The sequence below is a fragment of the Trachemys scripta genome, chromosome 1 (genome assembly GCF_013100865.1).
Source record: "Trachemys scripta elegans isolate TJP31775 chromosome 1, CAS_Tse_1.0, whole genome shotgun sequence".
Taxonomy (NCBI): Eukaryota; Metazoa; Chordata; order Testudines; family Emydidae; genus Trachemys; species Trachemys scripta.
Window position 1 is genome coordinate 219,649,677 of NC_048298.1, and position 19,439 is coordinate 219,669,115.

Consider the following 19,439-nt stretch of genomic DNA (forward strand, 5'->3'; position numbering starts at 1 on the left):
TGAAAGCTTATGCCCAAATAAATCCATTAGTCTTTAAGGTGCCACCGGACTCCTTGTTGTTTTTGTGGATACAGACTAACACGGCTACCCCCTGATACTCTGTATCAGAAAAGTTATCTGGGTAAGCTAATTTTATCATTTTAGTTGCAATTTCATTCGTTAACTGCTCAAATTTCTGTTGACCTGTCCCAGATTTGTGACATTCTTGTTGTGTATTTATTTTTGCACTAAAATAAGTATCTCAATGCATTTTACAGAATGCAAAGTCTTTGGATAGGTGGACCTACAAAATGCCAAAGCAATGCTATTTCTGCTTAGCTGTTATTACATTTAGTACAACTAGCACATTTTCATATCTTATGAGGTTGGGAATTGGTCCTGCTTTGAGCAGGGAGTTGGACTAGGTGACCTCCTGAGGTCCCTTCCAACCCTGATAGTCTATGATTCTATGAGGTATTTTCTGCTGTTGAAGTGTGTGGTAGATTACTGGCATTTATCCAAACTAAAGGAAAAGAGGCAGTGTTTTTTAGACCAACATAACTCTGTATAAAGTCTCAAAATGCTTTTCAACAGATTAAAACTGTTCACTAAAACAAAATTCCAAAAAGAGGATTTTTTGGTATGCTTTCTATGGTTACTTAGTTTTACAGAAACTACCAAGTCCAATTTTACACAGACTCTAATTTTCAGCCAAACACAGCTGCTACGTACTGCATTTTCTATATTCTTTCACTTGGTTGCTTCTAGCTTTGGACTTGTTAGACACATCAGAATTCTTTCAAAGCTTTTTTTCCAGGCTGTGTAGCAAATTCAAAGTAGTTACTGCAAAACATCACTGTCAGGGTGCTTGGTTCAAACCTGCATCATCTTTGTGTGGTGGGTACTTGCATTCTTATAAGTAAAACTGGCCCTTACTAATGAAGCCAACTTTGATCTTTGAACAAACTCTAGTCTTTTTTTTAACTTTGTGTTCCTTCCCTATATCTCTATACCTTGCACTGAACAACTGACTCAAACACACTGACTATAGTAGCTTCTGCTTCTTAAAGGTATATGCACCCAGAGCCTCAGGCTGCAACAGCAACTGTATGTAAGCAACTTCAGTGGGAATTGCTCACATGCAGCATTTTCAGAATCCAGTCCACAATACAGGCCCTGAATCACTGCCAGCTATAAACAATACAAGCACATTACTAGAAATTTTATTACAGAGCTGCCAGCATGAGTCTCCGTAATTGAAGCTCATAACTCTAAAAGTGCATCTGAGACTTTGGAATGGAAATTATTTAGTTTTGAGAAAAGGAAAACAGACAAAATGTGTTGTCTCATACTGTACAAAGTCCCCAGACTAAAAATGGGAGGAGCTTAAACTGTATGACATTCAGTTTAACTAGCTAGGCAGGTGCATGATATACACAAAAGTAGTAAATAATACATAATACTTTTATACAGTGCCTTTCATCCTCAAGGGCCCTGAATTACTTTATAAATATCTAACATCTACATACTATAGACAAGGATCACTTATTCCACCATTGAAAATGCAGCTATATCTAGGGTGAACAACATCAACCGTTTAAAACCCGCACGACATGACTTCAGTGAGTTTCCTTTCCTTCTTTAGCTGGGTTACAGATAAGTGTGGTTTGAGAGAGGTGAGGCAGGAAGTGGAAGAAAGTTGTTTTCAGGGCCTGTGTCCAGCTCTACAGTAACAGGTATTGCTTTGTGAGGGCCTAGCTGGATTAAAGGATTCTGGAATTTTAAGGTAACGGACACCCCCTTGGGAACTGCCACCTGATGTGCCAAGACTACATCTGCCCCTGCTTTCCCTGCCAGCTTGGGACTCCAGCACCCTGTCTTGCAGAGCCAGACACGCCCGTCTGCTCCAACACAGACCCAGGGTCTGAACCACGTGCCCCAAAGCTGCAGACTTAACTGAAAGCAACTTGAGAAGTGTTCCTGTCTTTAACACTCAGATGCCCAACTCCCAATGGGGTCCAAACCCCAAATAAATCCGTATTACCCTGTATAAGCTTTATAAGCTTATAAAGCTTATACAGGGTAAACTCATAAATTGTTTGCCCTCTATAACACTGATAGAGAGGTATGCACAGCTGTTTATATTAATACATACTCTGAGTTAATTAATAAGTAAAAAGTGATGTTATTAAATACAGAAAGTAGGATTTAAGTGGTTCCAAATAATAGCAGACAGAACAAAGTGAATTATCAAGTAAAATAAAATAAAACACGCACGTCTGAGTCTAATACAGTAAGAAAACTGAGCACAGATAAAAACCTCACCCTTAGAGGAATTCCAGTAAGCTTCCTTTTACAGACTAGTCTCCTTCTAATCTGGGTCCTGCAATCATTCACACCCCTTGTAGTTACTGTCCTTTGTTCCAGTTTCTTTCGGGTATCCTTGGGGGTGGAGAGGCTATCTCTTTAGCCAGCTGAAGACAAAATGGAGGTGTCTCCCACGGGCTTAAATAGACTTTCTCTTGTGGGTGGAGACCCCCTCCTCTCTTCTATGCAAAGTCCAGCTAAAGATGGAGTTCTGCAGTCACCTGGGCAAGTCACATGTCTATGCATGACTCAATTTTTACAGGCAGCAGCCATTGCTTACTTGCTACCATTAAATTCTCATGTAGACTTCTTATGTGGATTGGAGCCTTCCAAGATCCATTGTCCCTTAAGTGCTTCTTAATTGGGCACTTAATTTGCACATTCCTTTCTCAAGAAGCTGACCAAATGCTTTACAAGGGCTACTTAAAAATCAAGCTAGTACACAGCCAATATTCATAACTTTGAATAGAAATATGATACATGCATATAAATAGGATTAATAGATTCAGTAGATCATAACCTTTAGAGATATGTTACATGGCATATGTAGCATAAATCATATTCTAGTTATGTCATATATACATTCATAAGCATATTTCCATAAAGCCTTATGGGGGGCACCGTCAGAAATGTGGTCTCAAAACATTAATTAATATGTATTTTAAGGTGCCACTCTGCATGCTAGAATCTTACCCAAAAGAAACTGCAGGGGGAATTTAGATGGGCGATATAAACATGAATGATAGATCAGAGACAGACAATAAATCCACTTAACATGCTAGCAGCAGCAAGACATTTTCTCAGGAGAAATGTGCCATGATTTCTGCATTTAGTTAGATTTCTTTGCATAAAATTATTTTCCTGGAATTTCCATCTCATTTAATTTTGCACATCTAGGCTCAAAATACTCTTGTGTATGAAGTGATTACATCTAACTTTGGTTCATTTTCTATTTTTCTTGCTGTATGTTTTTACCTTGTGTTTGTATATCATAGTGTTCTAGTAGCTTTAGCAAATGATTAATTGGCACACTCAGGTACCTCTATGAATAGGTACCACCTAAGTAATTTTTCCCTGGCTCACGAGCTAAGAGGATAAAGAAAGGAATAAAAGGAAATGTCCGAGAATCATCTCAACTCTCATAAGAATGACAATTATATAAGGAAATGAAATGTCTAGGTGTCTGGGGAAGCCTCAATACACTGGATTGGCCAGTGGAGATGAAGACAATGAGGAGATTCTGGATAACAAAATTATCCTGAACTTAAAGTCCTCATACAGGCAAAGCTGCCCCTGGAGTCAACAGGAATTCTACCTCAATGACTTCAGATTGTATCAAGTGTGTGTAACACCAGAAACATCTCTGCTCACAAAATGAAGAGTTAATTCTAAATCAGCTTAAAGAGCAGAAATATTCTCATGTGTGTTTGGAGGATTAACACTGACTCAGGGTAAAAGGCTTTGGACTTCCTCCACTGCAGTGTTTCCAACCTCTAGCATTCAAAAATCATGAGTCAAGATTCAAAAAAGTCATGAGACTGGCTTAAAATTCCCAAGAATTTTTTTTTAAATCATAAATAATGGACTCCTTTTATTTGTCTTTTGGTTTATGAGCCTTTAGGGTGCAACTTGGTGCAGCTTTTCTCTGCAACACTGCCATTGTATCCTGGGCCCCGAATGCCATTCTGGTGGCGTAAGAGAAACAGCAATGTAGTCCTGGAGAATAAAGTTCAAATATGTATTTGCACTGGAACCCCAAATCTAAGTTCTACTCATAGAATCAAGGAACAAACTCAGGACTGATCTGCAGTCCAAGAATTTTTTTTTTAAATTTGAAAGTTTTGAATAAAGAATACATTTGTAAAATGTAACAATCTGTTGCTTCGTCTGATTTCATGGACTTTGTATTTCTAGTTATGAGCTGAAAGAAATGTCTTCAGCAAACAATTTGTTTACTAAATTTAGCCCCGCTTTTCTGTTTGCAGGCAGATTTTCATACTTTTTCAGTAAGGAGACAAAGTCAAAGGAGTTAGAATAAATAGAAGCTCTTAAAAAGTTTTTTAAGTATTGAAGTCTTACATAATTAACCAAGATATAGGAGGAAAATGTAATAAATTATGTCGTGAGGGTCTCATACAGCACCTAGACCAAGATGTAAGAGGGGGTGGGAAGAGTGCGTGCCTGCACTGGCAGAAGCAGAGGAAGAAAAATAGCTGCCTGTGCTAGGAGAAGAAGGGGAGGTCGAGGGACACTATCTGCCTGCTGTGGGCAGGAGGAAAAGAGTGGTTATTTTCCTGCACTAGATATGTGCATGTCTGTTGTGGCCAGTAAGTGAAAGCAGAGTATCCTGGCCTGTAACTTACCCAGTCCTTCTGAATCTGAGTCCATAGCACTGATTAGAAACCTTATTTTCCACACAGTTCTTTTTTCATTCTGATGCTTTTATGGTACTCTCTCCTCCAGGACAGTGTTCTTAATGAGGTAATGATACCTTAGCCAACTCCAGGCAATCCTGTTTTCAGTGATTTTTTTCCTGAGAAACAAGCACTTTGTAGGAGAGAGAGGAACCAAGTGGTCTGGCACACTTTATATACTAGGCAGGATGCATATGAAGTAACTCCTTTCTTTGAAGCACATTGCCTAAGACAGCGTATGTAATTTGAATCCAATTTTAAAATTAGAATGAATCAGTGCAATGTTCTGAATATGCAGGATGCTGCAGGCTCAAATCTAGCACTGAACTGAAGCTATCTTTGGAAGTGCACTGCTCTGGAGATTTTTAAAGAGCCTCCCCCCCCCCTTTTTTTTAAGTGATTTTGTGAGCAGACATCCACTTTTGAAGGCTGGAACATAATTTTTGTCTACTTTTTTATATTGATTATTATTTACTTTCATTGTGTCTGCTGCCAACCTTCCAAATGGATGGTATCTTTAAAAACAGAAAGCTGCCCTAGTTTATATCCTTTTTCTGTCCAAGGCATAGATGTAAATTCTACAGGTCAGAACCCTCAAGACTGTTTTACTACCACAAATATATGGTACTATTCCTGACAGAAACCCATTCACATTGATGTTTAAATGGTACTAAATTAGCCTCTTTAAAATGTCTTTGTTTTATATAATCATTCAAACCTGTCAACTTTTTCCTATTCACTAAGAACATTACTAATTTAGGTCAGGATGTCTTGGATTCAAGAGACCGATCAGTTATGGCTGCAATTTTTGTCTGAGGAATAAGTACTGTAGAATGATCACAAGGAGAGGCTGGGAATAGAATGTCAGTGTCAAGGGACATCCACCATGCTCTTTCACTGGTAGGTTTTTAAATCAGTTTTACTACTCTTGTTCTAATCAGAAAGCAAAGCTTTTAAAGGAAATGGAGAAATTTGTTGCTTTGACTATTTTTCCTTGGTTTGCGCTTGCACGCTCCCTCTCCCTCTCATACAATGCCACCTGTTTGACTTCCTTTACTGAAGGAAGAGATGAGGTTGGTATGCTAGGAGGATGAATTTAAAGAGATCTGTTTTTATGGTATGAAAACAAAAGGTTTACCCAGCAACAGCTGGGGTATGTCTACACTGCGAAGTTGTCGACAAAGCTTTTGTCTTTCATGAGTACTTAAAAAAGCCCCCCCATGAAAGACAAAAGTTTTGCTGATGCAAGTGGCAGTGTGAATGTGGCTTTGTCGGCAGGAGCGCTCTCCTGCCGACAAAGCTGATGCTGCTCGCGGGGCTGGAAGTATTTTGTCAGCAAAAGTGCCGACAAACCAACAAAGAACATTTACATACACTAACTTTTAGTGACAAGGCTGTGTCGACACTGCCTTGTTACTAAAAGCTGCGTGGTGTAGACAAGCTATCATACTGTATGATAGTCACTTCTTTTGAAGTGTGTTGTATTAAAGGAAATGTTCACTTCCTGGACCAAAACAGCTAAATAGATGATTCTATCCTCTTTTGTATTTGTAAGTAGGTGCTGGGGTTCTCAGTAGCAATAGGAGTCTTGATTAATCACTAATAGTCTGTGATTACCTTTTTTCATGTAAGAAAAGGTAAACAATATTGATATGAAAAAGTCTTCAGCAAAGCAAGTAAGAGAAAGACAAAAACAAAGCCAAGGCAAAGCTTATAGGTCTAATGTGATGTATAGTAACACATTTGACATTTCACATATGAAGCTGCAATAGCATTCATTCACCATAAAGGAAGGAGCACAATGAACAACTCTTCTTATCAGTATTATTTCTTCCACAAGAGGACATGGGAAAGCCTATTTGGAAGATCTCAATAGATATTTACCCCTCACCCCCTTCATTTTAAATAAAATAATTGTTCATTTGTTCTGTGGATGTATGAGGGTACTACGTTTTTAAAATTAAGCCAAAAATATTTGAGGAGAGCAGAATTAGAGAGGAAGATGTGTTGCCAACTACTTTAGTTCGAAAACATCTCCTCACACAGAAATTATTGTTTCTACAACTGCTTTTGCCACTCTAGCCTCAGCCACCCTCCTGCGTGTACATTTATAACAGGAAGAACAGTTTCAGATTGATTCTACAGAATTACATAGTCATTTCCCAGTTTTCAATATCTACCAGCACTTATTCACATGCTTAACTGCTCTCGGGACAATTTTGTACACAAGTTTGGCATTCTTTAATTTTATTTATTTTATTTAAATGCTGAGTCACAAATTGATATGGCTACATTTTAAACTAAACCGCAATACCATGAATCATTTTCAATCCTGTTAATTAAAATAAGGATTAGAATGTACAATTTCGTATCAGTCTTGGGAAACTGGGGAAATTGCAGATTGTGACTCTTTTATGCACATTTTCATCTTCAGAAACAAGTCTGATTTCTCTACTAGTTTTCACAAGAGGTAAAATTCTTCCCTAATCATACAAAAGAATCATCTCAAAAAAGAACTAGATAATTTCATGGAAGATAGGTCAATCAATGGCTATTAGCCAGGATTGGCAAAGATGGTGTCCCTAGCCTCCGTTTGCCAGAAGCTGGGAATGGGAGACAGGGGATGGATCACTTGATGATTACCTGTTCTGTTCATTACCTCTGAAGCACCTGGGATTGGGCACTGTTGGAAGACAGGATACTGGGCTAGATGGACCATTGGTCTGACTCAGTATGGCCATTCTTATCTTCACTGATTTTAAATTACACTTGGGTAACTGAGAACAGATTTTGCCCTAAATTCTTTTCATAGCTTTAAAAAAAATAGTGCAGTAAAACCTAAACAAGTTTCTTTAAAAAAAAAAAAAAAAAAGATCTGTCTGACACCTGTCAACTGCAAAATCTTCTGTATTTTTTAACCTCAGGTCTCAACACAAAAAAAAATCACTGTCATTAGCTGAAATAATCCTGCACTTTGAGTAAAGATATACTAAGGGCATAGAGGAAAATAGTGTGTGCTGAGCAAAAAATTGAAATAAACAATGACTAGGAAGACTCCTCTCCTTTAGGAGGACTAAATATCTCTCATGGAATATCATACAAAGTGGGATACTCTGGACCACAGTTGTTGGCACTATACTATATAAACATTTAAAGATCCGACTCCTAGTGGGTGACATTGATGGAATTCATTTTTATTACTGCAGTATATTCCAAGATGCAGAAATTCACTAGGATTCATTTAATTTTTTCAAATGTTGAAATTTCAAAACAAGGGATGGGTGGACATTTTTGATTCTATTCCTCAACCAGCTATATTCACAAGGCAAACCTTTTAGCCAGTAACAGAGTAGAATATATATTGTCATTTCCAGAACAGCAGCCTAATTACTTCTGGCTCATTTTCACCGCTTATCCTATGGCTTTTAAAGTGAATGTGCTACATACTGAATAGCACTGTATAACCATCTCTGGCAGCCTAGGGTTACAAAATTTTAAAGCAGGCAACAGAGTGCACAATGTGGTTGCAACCATTTTAAAAAGTCTGATATTCTCCCATCTTAAAAAAAACCTATTTCAATATGAATCATTGTCCATGGATTTAAGAGTGATTAGTAATTTTAGATGCCTCAATTTTAGTTTTCTTAGCAAGACACACCATAAAGGGGCCTGATTTTCAGAAAGTGCTGAACATCCACCCTTGGAAGACCAAGCCCCTTTAAGGGGTGTTAAACCAGACAGTCAAATCTTTACAATCTTGAACTTTTTCTTTAAAGTAGATTCTTTACTCATTTTTATTTCTGTAACTCATAGAAATGTAGGATTGGATGGGATCTCAAGGGGACATCTAGTTTAGTCTCCTGCACAGAGGTAGGACTAAGTATTATCTAGACCATCCCTGACAGGTATTTGTCTAAGGGTATGTCTACTCTGGCAAGTTTCTGCACCACAAGTTATACCACTTTTATTAAAACGCTGGAATTAAACCTCTGTTGCGTATCCACACAGTGCTCATGATGCTGGAGCGCATCAACATTAGCAGCTCTTGCAACAGCAAAGATAGGAGTGCATTGTGGGTAGTTATCCCACTATGCAACTGGCCGTAGGGTGCTTTGGGAAGGATTTGCGATGCCTCATGGGACAGGTACAGTGTCGCATGATGCAGGTTTCCAATCCCATTGTTCCATGGGCATCCTACTACATTGTCAGCTGCTTTCCAGTTGAAGTGTGTGGGGGGGAAGAGTGTGACAGGGAGAGTGTGTGTGTATGGAAGGGGGAGAGAGACAGTATTTTGGGGGGACAGGGAGTGTCCCAGCATGCTGTCTTGTAAGTTTAGACAGCGGCAGGAAGCAACCTGTCCTGACGCAGGGGGAGGGGGAAACCCCGACATCAGCCCCCGCCTCCTGCCCTGGGCTCTCTGCACAGCAATCTCTTTCTCTCTCTCTCTCTCTCACATACACACACACCTGCCTCTGTGTTCAACAGCACGAGCATTCCACATTAATGGTTTGCTTTGTGTCCTGGAGCAAATCAGCACAGCACTCAATGGCTGTCAGAAACGGTGCTTTGAAAGAGGAGGGGCGCATGTCTCCAGGGCAGCCGAGTTCAAAATAATGAGCAGAACAGTCACTTGAGGCATTATGGGACAGCTCCAGAGACCAATTACAGCACAGAAAGCAATCAGATGTCTACACTGGCATTAGAGCCCTGGAGCCTCTGTGCAAACAGCCTTACGACTCTCGTCGAGGTGGGTTTTTTGCAGCGCTGCAACTGAGGCATTTCTGCGCACAAAGTGGCTTGGCAGTGTGTACACGTCTGCAGTTTGAGCGCAAAAATCTGCTTTACTGCACAGACATTTGCCAGTCTAGATAAGCCTTAACTTGTTTTAAAACATTTCTAATGACAGAGATTCCATAGCCTTCCTACGTAATTTGTTCCAGTGCTTAACTAACTTACGGTTAGGAAGTTTTGCATAATGTCTAACCTAAATCTCCCTGGCTGCAATTTAAGCCCATTACTTCTTGTCCTCTCCTCTATGGATAAGGAGAACAATTTATCACCCTCCTCTCTATAAACTTGAAGACTTGAATTTATGTATTTGAAGATGTATTTAGTCTTCTCCAAACTAAACAACACAGTTTTTTTCAATCTGTCCTTGTAGGTCATGTTTCTAGACCTCTGTGTTGCTCTCCTCTCAACATTCTCCAAAGTGTTGTGCCCAGAACTGAACACAGTACAGTAACTCCTCACTTAAAGCCGTCCCGGTTAACGCTGTTTCGTTGCTACGTTGCTGAACAATTGTTTAAAGTTATGCAATGCTCCCTTCTAATGTCGTTTGGCAACTGCCTGCTTTGTCCACTGCTTGCAGGAAGAGCAGCCTGTTGGAGCTAGCTGGTGGGGACTTGGAATCAGGGTTGACTGGCAGCCCTCCTATCAGCTCCCCCTATCACCTTCCCGCTCCCCTAAGTTCCCTGTGCAGCAGCTGCCCAGCAAGCTAGCAATTGCTGGCATTCAGCTGTCCTTCCCACCACTGCCATATGCTGCTCCTGCCCTCTGCCTTGGAGCTGCTCCCAGAGACTCCTGCTTGCTGTACAGGGGGAGGGAGGAAGTTGGGGGCTAATGTCAGGGTGTCCCCCTCCCCCCTGCTCCTGCACCCCGTTTACCCCATTTCCATAGAGCAGGGGGTACACATGACAGGTTTCAGGACGGAGGAAGCTTCCAGGCAGCAGCTGCGGTCTCAACAAGCTGATCTAAGTAACAAGGCAGTGTACTTAAGACCGGGGTCAGTTACTTAAAGGGGAAATGTGCATCTCTGTCTCTCAGACATACTATGTGTGTCTCTGTCTCTGTCTGCTATGCTTTCTCCCCTCCCTCCATGCCTGCTGCCTTGTAGAGTGAGGCTACATTAACAACAAGTTAACCCTTGAGGGCTCAGCCAAATGCTAGTTCATCATTTAGCAGTAAGGCATTCCCTGGGAAATATCCCACCCTCTAACTTCACCACCTCAACCCAGCTTCACAATCATCATCGCTGTGTACCAGTATTAAATTGTTTGTTTAAAACTTATACTGTGTGTGTATATATGTGTACATACAGTCACTACACAAGAGGATAAATGGACACAAGTCAGATATCAGGAATGGCAATATACAAAAACCTGTAGGAGAACACTTCAACCTCCCTGGCCACACAATAGCAGATGTAAAAGTAGCCATCTTACAGCAAAAAGACTTCAGGACCAGACTCCAAAGAGAAACTGCTGAGCTCCAGTTCATTTGCAAATTTGACACCATCAGATCAGGATTAAACAAAGACTGTGAATGGCTATCCAACTACAGAAGCAGTTTCTCCTCCCTTGGTGTTCACACCTCAACTGCTAGCAGAGCACCTCACCCTCCCTGATTGAACTAACCTCGTTATCTCCACACTGATTTATACCTGCCTCCGGAGATTTCCATTACTTGCATCTGAAGAAGTGAGGTTCTTACCCACGAAAGCTTATGCTCCCAATACTTCTGTTAGTCTCAAAGGTGCCACAGGACCCTCTGTTGCAGTATATATATAGTCTTTTAAATATATATATATTAAATATATATATAGTCTGGTGAAAAAAATTTCCCTGGAACCTAACCCCCTCATTTACATTAAATCTTGTGGGGAAATTGGATTTGCTTAGCATCGTTTCGCTTAAAGTTGCATTTTTCAGGAACATAACTACAATGTTAAGTGAGGAGTTACTGTACTCCCTTAGAGCCCTTATCAGTGCTAAGCAGATGGAAGAAATGCTTCTTGTGTCTTGCTTACACTGTGGCTAATACATCCGAGAATGAATATTTTTAAGGGCTTGCCATGGTTGGATGAGTAGGCAAAGACTGACTAGCAAGAAGTTTGACAAGGATGCTCCTTGACCATTGCTCTGAACCTGTAATATCCAATGGCATCTGACCAACCAGATGGCCTTTCAAGGGACAATAATAGTGTGGCCTTTGGTAGTACTATGGCCCATAATGTGTGAAGCAGCATGGGGCACTCTGTGCCAGACAACCTCAGCCTCTCCCATTGAGGTTGTGGGTGTCCCAAGTGAACTGATGAGTAAGAATTCTCAAAGGCATTTCTAAATTACATCACAAAGTTAAAAGAACAAGGTTTAGAATCAGTATTTTTCACAAAAAGGATCAATCCATTGTTTTTGATGTGTGGTTGTTCTTGTAATGAGAGCTGCTAATAATTTCATTTATATTTTTAAAACTCATAACTTGGGTGTTATTCTCCCTTTATCCTGTGTCTCAGTACTAAAGGCAATGCAGCACTGAGATTAGTAGATTCTTCCCCTCTGTCTATGCAGATTAATATATCTCAGTGAATTGTATTCCCCTTTCTATCAGTCATTTATGTTTTCATGATGCACTGTTTTGATTTTATTGGGATTTTATTTCAGTTTAATTTGCCATGGCAATGCCCTTAAAAATATTCATATTGACACTCACAGTTTTGGTACTGGAAGCAACCTACTATGGGGTAGGGGGAGAGGGCAAGGAAGCTGTAAATGTGCTGGTTTAATTTATTGTCTAGTAAAAAATAAGAAGTTGATCTAGTTCATCCTAGATAAGTCAGTAAACATTTCTACTAAACACAAAAATGAAGCTTATGTTTCCCCTCCTTTCTCTTTTTGTCTAAAAGTAGCACTTTCCTTTGTACTAGTAAAACCCTGATTTGTAATAGAGAAGCTGAACTGTTGCTAGTGCAATCAGCTTGACATTTATCAACAGATTTTTACTTATAGTGCAAAAAAACACATTAGGATTGTTATTTCTTTGTAATATATACTGTGCTGTGTTGTATTCCTTGTTTACAAGGCACGCAGGAATTTACTGCACAGCATGTGCAGTGTATTTCCCACTTATAGTAATGGAATGATGGTCACAACGAGAGGAGATTAGGCCTCTGAGTTTGCAACATGCAACAGTACCATGCGACCAGAAATACACTCTTTATTTGATGAATGCTCTCCTTATAATTATGTTGTCATAGTGATGCATTTTTAATAGCACTAATTCTTATGCCAGTAAAGTTCCAGAGCAGCAGCTCTTGACATTTTTTACAGTATTCCTTTATGTAAATTGTAACTTTAACAGAGAAGAGCAATCCACAGTACAAAAGTACCAGTCTGTTAGCATCAGCAGAACTATAGCATTTGATCAAGTTAAATTAGGCCAGAGCATATTCTGACATATACAGTGACCAGAACATTATACAAAACCTTAGATGGTTTAGTCTTTAAAAGCAGAAATTACATTGTCATTGATTATGATCTTTTAAAGTGTAAATGTTTAATGATTTAGGATCCTGAGCACTTAAGATGACATCTAATTAGGCAAAAAGACAGGTTAAATACCTGGAATTAGAATTTTTCAAATGTGTAGCTTCAGAACATTAATACCTGTGGGCAGAGCCCTCCAGCATCACTGAGATTCAGGAGCTTCTACAAAAGCCCTTTGTAGTACTGAATGTTCAGAGCCAAGTTTATAATGGACCATGCGTTCCTCAACCCTCAGCCACCTCAGTTCCTTCTATTAAACCTCAGAGTCCTAGAGTGCAATAGGGATGGTCAGCAGTTAGCATGAATATGTTGACAGCCAACATTGTCAACGAACCACAGTTACTGCAAATCAGCCTTTCTTCTTAAAGATGATCTCTGCATATTCCCATTTGGTAGAGTCTAGTTACCATTACAAACCCCAAGAAGGTGGGCTGAGGAGTTCTAATTAAACAAGGATTGCTGTACTGCCCTCCCAAAGTGAGCATCAGACCTAGATGCCACATCGAGAAAGGTGCTATGTAAACGTGTGATCAGAACTGGTAGCAGCCCTGCAGCTTTCTAAGATGGAAACAGTATGAAGGCAGGCCATTGATTCTACCAGAACCCTAGCAAAGAGATGGTCAGATTTTCAGTTAAAGCATTACATGTCTCAATGCATAATCTGATCCACCTTGACAGGCACTGCATGGAAATTACATTCCTCTTACACTGGCTCCCAAAGCCTACAAAACACTTTAACTCCTAATGCCTTAGTCTTATCTAAATAAGAACAAACAATAATTTAAAAAGAAATATAAAAGAATCCAAACACAATTTTCTCCCTGGGGTGAGGACAGGAAAAAAGAAGAGAACCACATATGGCAGATTCTAGTCAAATCATGTAACACACTAGTAAGAGCCACTCCGATACCACAGAGAACCTCAATATAAAATAGCACAATAGACTAGCAATACTCTAGATAGGATATGGAACCTAGCTTCTCTTGGTTGACAATGGGGTTTTAAAAAGAAAACACAGCCAAATGGCTTGGTTTTGGTGGACCTCAGAAACAGATTTGTAAAAGGATGCAGAACAGCTTTGTCCTGGTGAAATACAATGAAGGGAAGATCAGCCATCAAAGTATGCAGCTCATTCATAGGCTCTCTGACTCTACTCTGTATTATTTGGAGATCAATCCAATTAACCATGTGGGTGTTGAGGATACATATATCCTAAATATCCATTTGGATGTCAGTCTGAAAAAGGCTACTGTACTAAAGATTCAGTCTTTTGTTGCAGTGTATTTAGTTTATTTAAGAAAAAAAATCAAATGATTTATCTTTATTTTCCTTTTGTCCAGATAAGTACTACATGTCTCCCTCCTTCTGGTAAAACCTAGATCTGCAGTAATTCAAGCATCTTCCACAGCTGCAGCTGGCTAGAGGGAAGACGGTGGAGATTCATACAGGGCTCTTTTGTATTAGCATTGGTTTCCTAAGCATCTCTGTATGTACAAAAAAGATCTGGTTGTTATCCTTTTCTTGGAAATTCTTTTCAAATAAAGCTTGACCACCTCCATTCTGGTGTACAGGCACTATACATAGTCATATGTGGCTTGCAACCCTTTAAGTAACTTTAAATTAGCCAGAGATGTGAGTGCATACACAGGATATTTTGCATGCTGGCATTCTGGAACCTTAAATGCTCAATCCTTACAAAACTTTTGCTCTTGGATAAATGAAGCTGGAAGCTCTTCCTTTTGGACAAATACAATCCCTAGCAGGACCAGCCATTACGGACACTGCAGAGTTTATGAGGTCGAAGTATATTTTCTAAAGAGTACATAAAATACAAAGACAAGAAAGAAATGAATACTTTGATACTTGCATACATTTCATTTTTGTCATGCAGGCTTGGATTTGTGCCCACATGCAAACCACAATGCAAGAAGGAACAGAGAGTCCTGTGGCACCTTTAAGACTAACAGATGTATTGGAGCATAAGCTTTCGTGGGTGAATACCCACTTCATCAGATGCATGTAATGGAAATTTCCAGAGGCAGGTATAAATATGCAGGCAAGAATCAGTCTGGAGATAACGAGGGTTAGTTCAATCAAGGAGAGTGAGGTGCTCTGCTAGCAGTTGAGGTGTGAACACCAAGGAAGGAGAAACTGCTTCTGTAGTTGGCTAGCCATTCACAGTCTTTGTTTAATCCTGATCTGATGGTGTCAAATTTGCAAATGAACTGAAGCTCAGCAGTTTCTCTTTGGAGGCTGGTCCTGAAGTTTTTTTGCTGTAAGATGGCTACCTTTACATCTGCTATTGTGTGGCCAGGGAGGTTGAAGTGTTCTCCTACAGGTTTTTGTATATTGCCATTCCTGATATCTGACTTGTGTCCATTTATCCTTTTACGTAGTGACTGTCCAGTTTGGCCAATGTACATAGCAGAGGGGCATTGCTGACACATGATGGCATATATAACATTGGTGGATGTGCAGGTGAATGAACCGGTGATGTTGTAGCTGATCTGATTAGGTCCTGTGATGGTGTTGCTGGTATAGATATGTGGGCAGAGTTGGCATCGAGGTTTGTTGCATGGATTGATTCCTGAGTTAGAGTTAGTCTTAAAAGTGCCACAGGACTCTCTGTTGCTTTTTACAGATCCAGACTAACACAGCTACCCCTCTGATACTTGAATGCAAGAAGGTTAAGTGAGTATGATAGGATAGCATTTTATAGTTTTCTAGGCCTTTTTTAAGGATACCCATAAATTAATTCTCCCCTTCTTTTTTAGAATCCAGTAAACCTTTTAAATGTATTCTTTTCAAGTGTATCCCCAGCTAAAGTTCTTCTCACCAGCTATTGACTTCCCATTCTCCTGGTGACTTCTATCTAACTTCCTTTGTTTCTGGAATCACCTTGTTCCATTTACATTGGAGACACTGGCAAAACAACTTTCCTTTGTTTATCAAGTCTGGTCCCACAACATATTATAGGAACATTTTTCCAGCACACATGCATCACTCTTTACACACCACCTGTACATACATCACACAATGATATTCATGAGCAGCACATCATCAGTTTTTATATGATACTTTACTTATAGTACAACAATTGTATATACAATCAGCTGATTCAACTGCTTATTTTTGGGGTTCAGATCCCCTCTTTTCCCCTTGGGATGTCTGGACTCTGATTGTCACAAATGGTAATAATAAAATTCAGAATTGCATATGAAACTAGTGGTCAAAATGCCAATAAGAGCAGTTGGGAGCAGTTAAAGAGCAATAATTAATAATATACTGTATTTTGAACATATCAGGATCTTCTTACAATATCACTGCCACAGAGAGCTATTGAGAAATCAGAAGTGAGGAAAATACTATATTGTGCCAGGTGAGTGCCCATAGGAATGCTGATTACATCAGCTGAGTACTAGAGCAACAAGCTAGAGAAGTACATAGAGTCTCTTTCTATACAACAGTAACATGTTGGAGTGAGATAAGCAATGTGAAGGACCTTTTACTGGCTTGAGCAAAGATCTTTACGGATGCTGCCCTATTGTCTCCAAAGAAAAGGCATTTATGAAGAGCTGGGATTGGAAAAGAGTGGTATCAATGACAACTGAACATTCTCCAGAGAAACTGACACAAAAGGGAGAGAAGAAGAATGTTTAGCTACCACCTGCTTGTGCTCCCAGAATTATACTCTGCATGATTGTCAAGCTGCTACTATACTTCCATACAAAAGTGACATCAAGCAAACTTTATGGCCAGATTTGGCCTACCTCTGTTTTGCTACGCAGCATGGAGGGAGGATGCAAACAGAATTCTTGCCACCCTTGTATGGCACATCTTAGTACTAGGAAAAATTGCAGTCCATGAATTCTGGGAATAAGAGGGACTGCTCTATTCTAGTCATTATAGAGGTTAGGAAGATAAGGGTCCATTGCTCCAACCCTCTCCACTCACCCCTCTTCCCCAAGAGACACAAAAGCTGACTAGCTGCTCAGGAGAAGGAGTGAGAACTCCACCCCACAAAGATGCATGGTGTGACTCGGTGGTGCCTAGGATAGCCCTCACTGGAAATGCCAAGGTCAGGGCAGGCTGCAAAAGGGAGAGCAGATACTCGCAAGATTGGTGGGTAACACTGAAGTTAAACTCCCCAACCAGTCACAAACAGTACTTCTGATCCCCACACTGGTCATCAAGAAAAGAAAAGAAATCACCCAGCCCATTTATTGCATTCCACTTCTCTGGCTCCCAATCAGCACCTAGGACCAGTAGAGTGAAAAGTTATTTTAAAACTCTGCTCACTATACAAAATGTTTTTCTGACCCCAAAGGGCCAGCCACCTTGCCCGGTCAATATTAGGTTGGATCTTATCCAAAATACCACACTGCCAGCCAATCCTTTAGTGTCTAAAACTAAAGGTTTATTACAAAGAAAGAACAAGAAGAGGGTTGTTAAATGGTAATGCAACCACATACATACAAAGACTTCATAGTCCATATACCAGGTTCTTAACAGTATTGGTGAGTTTTGTGGCTTGAAAGTCCCTCTGGAATACATCCACAGCTTGGATGGGTCATTCAGTCCTTTATATAGAGCTTCAGTTTGTAGCGAAGTTCCTCCAGAGGCAAGAAGCAGGACTGAAGACAAGAAGTAGGACTGAAGACAAAATGGAGAAGATGCAGCTGCCTTTTATAGGGTTTTGCCATGCACTATGTATTTTCTTTGTTCCAAACACAAGCTACCCAGCACATAGCCTGGAAGCCTAGGGTTGCCAGGTGTCCAGTTTTTGACTGGAATACCCAGTCAAAAAGGGACCCTGGTGGCTCCAGTCAGCACCGCTGACTGCACCATTAAAAGTCCGGTTGGCGTGGGGCTGACAGGCTCCCTACCTGGCTCCCCAGAAGTGGCGACACATCTCTGCGGCCCCTAGGCAGAGGGATGGCCAGGGGGGCTCTGTGTGCTGCCCCCACCCTGAGCGCCAGCTCTGCAGCTCCCATTGGCTGCCTAGGAGCCGAGGGACATGCCGGCCACTTCCGGGAGCCATCTGAGGGTAAGCACCACCCGGAGCCTGCATCCCCTCCCGCATCCTAACCCCCCGCCCCAGCCCTGAACTCCCTCCCTCACCCAAACTCCCACCCAGAGCCCACACCCCACACCTGCTCCTGGCCCCATTCTAGAGCCCACACCCCCAAATAGAATCCTCACCCCCTCTTACACCCCAACTCCCTGCCCCAGCCTGGTGAAAATGAGCGAGTAAGTGAGGGTGGGGAACAGCAAGCGAGAGAGTGGGGGCGAGGCTCAGAGAAGGGGTGGGGCAGAGGCGGGGCCTTGGGGAAGGGTCAGGGAAGGGGTGGAGCAAGGGTATTCAGTTTTGTGCAATTAGAAAGTTGGCAACCCTATGGAAGCCTTAGTGTTCTGTCCACAGGCATGCCCCTGCATGCCTTGCTGAGTCATAAGGTGTAGCCCTGACCCTTTCAATTTGTTCGCTGTACAGCTGATGTCCCTTGATGGGCCATAAAGCAAGCTTGGCAGTGCTGCCGCCAGTCTGTCTGGGGGTGTCGCCCAGATGCACAGCACAAGTTTGGAAATACAGATATACCTTATATATCTATAACTCATAATACAAAGGTGATACAAACATATTAAAAAGATTATCAGACTTGGCAAATTATAAAATTTTTGCAGATATCTCACACGAGATATCTGGCATGATTCATTACAAATTTATAATATTGGTATCAGCAATATCATAAAGTGTCCCACATATTCTATACAGCGTCACATGTGGTAGTGAGAAAACAACCCCTACAGACCTGGGAATTCTGAGAAACACACTGCGTCCCCTGCTCCCCGTAGGGTAGTGCAGTTATACCCTGCCCTGGATGCAGTGCTGTACCTAGATGGTATAATCACATCTTCATGTTGCATGATTAAGCATTACAATACTCTTTCATTCCATGATCGTGTACTTGTTCTCAAATACAACACTTCATGCATTTCTTTCCTAAAGCCTTACTTACATGTGTAGCATCTTGATATCTGTTTTTAATTGCATCAATCCTGTCATCTTCCAGGATTTTCATCCCCATATGCAATCCAAGGTGATTATGAAAAGTTTGGGATAAGATATATAGGTGATTATTCATACCAAACCTCCAAATTATTTGAGGTTTACGAATCAGAGTCTTAAATACACCTCTCCTGACAGGCTAATAAACCTGCTGAAAAGCATTGAAATTGACAGCATGCATGGTGATGCCCAGTGCAAAAGGTTTGTGTCATGTCAACATTCTGAAGCCTTTTTATAATTGTCACCATGAGTGTCAACTGATCTCGGACAAGCACTGCATATTGTCACCTA

General features: G+C 40.7%; 1 protein-coding gene across 5 annotated transcripts in view; it reads right to left on the reverse strand.

The window, feature by feature from the left end:
• Window positions 1–19,439, reverse strand: part of STS (steroid sulfatase) — a 169,739-nt gene that overhangs the window by 30,009 nt on the left and 120,291 nt on the right. The window lies entirely within an intron of this gene.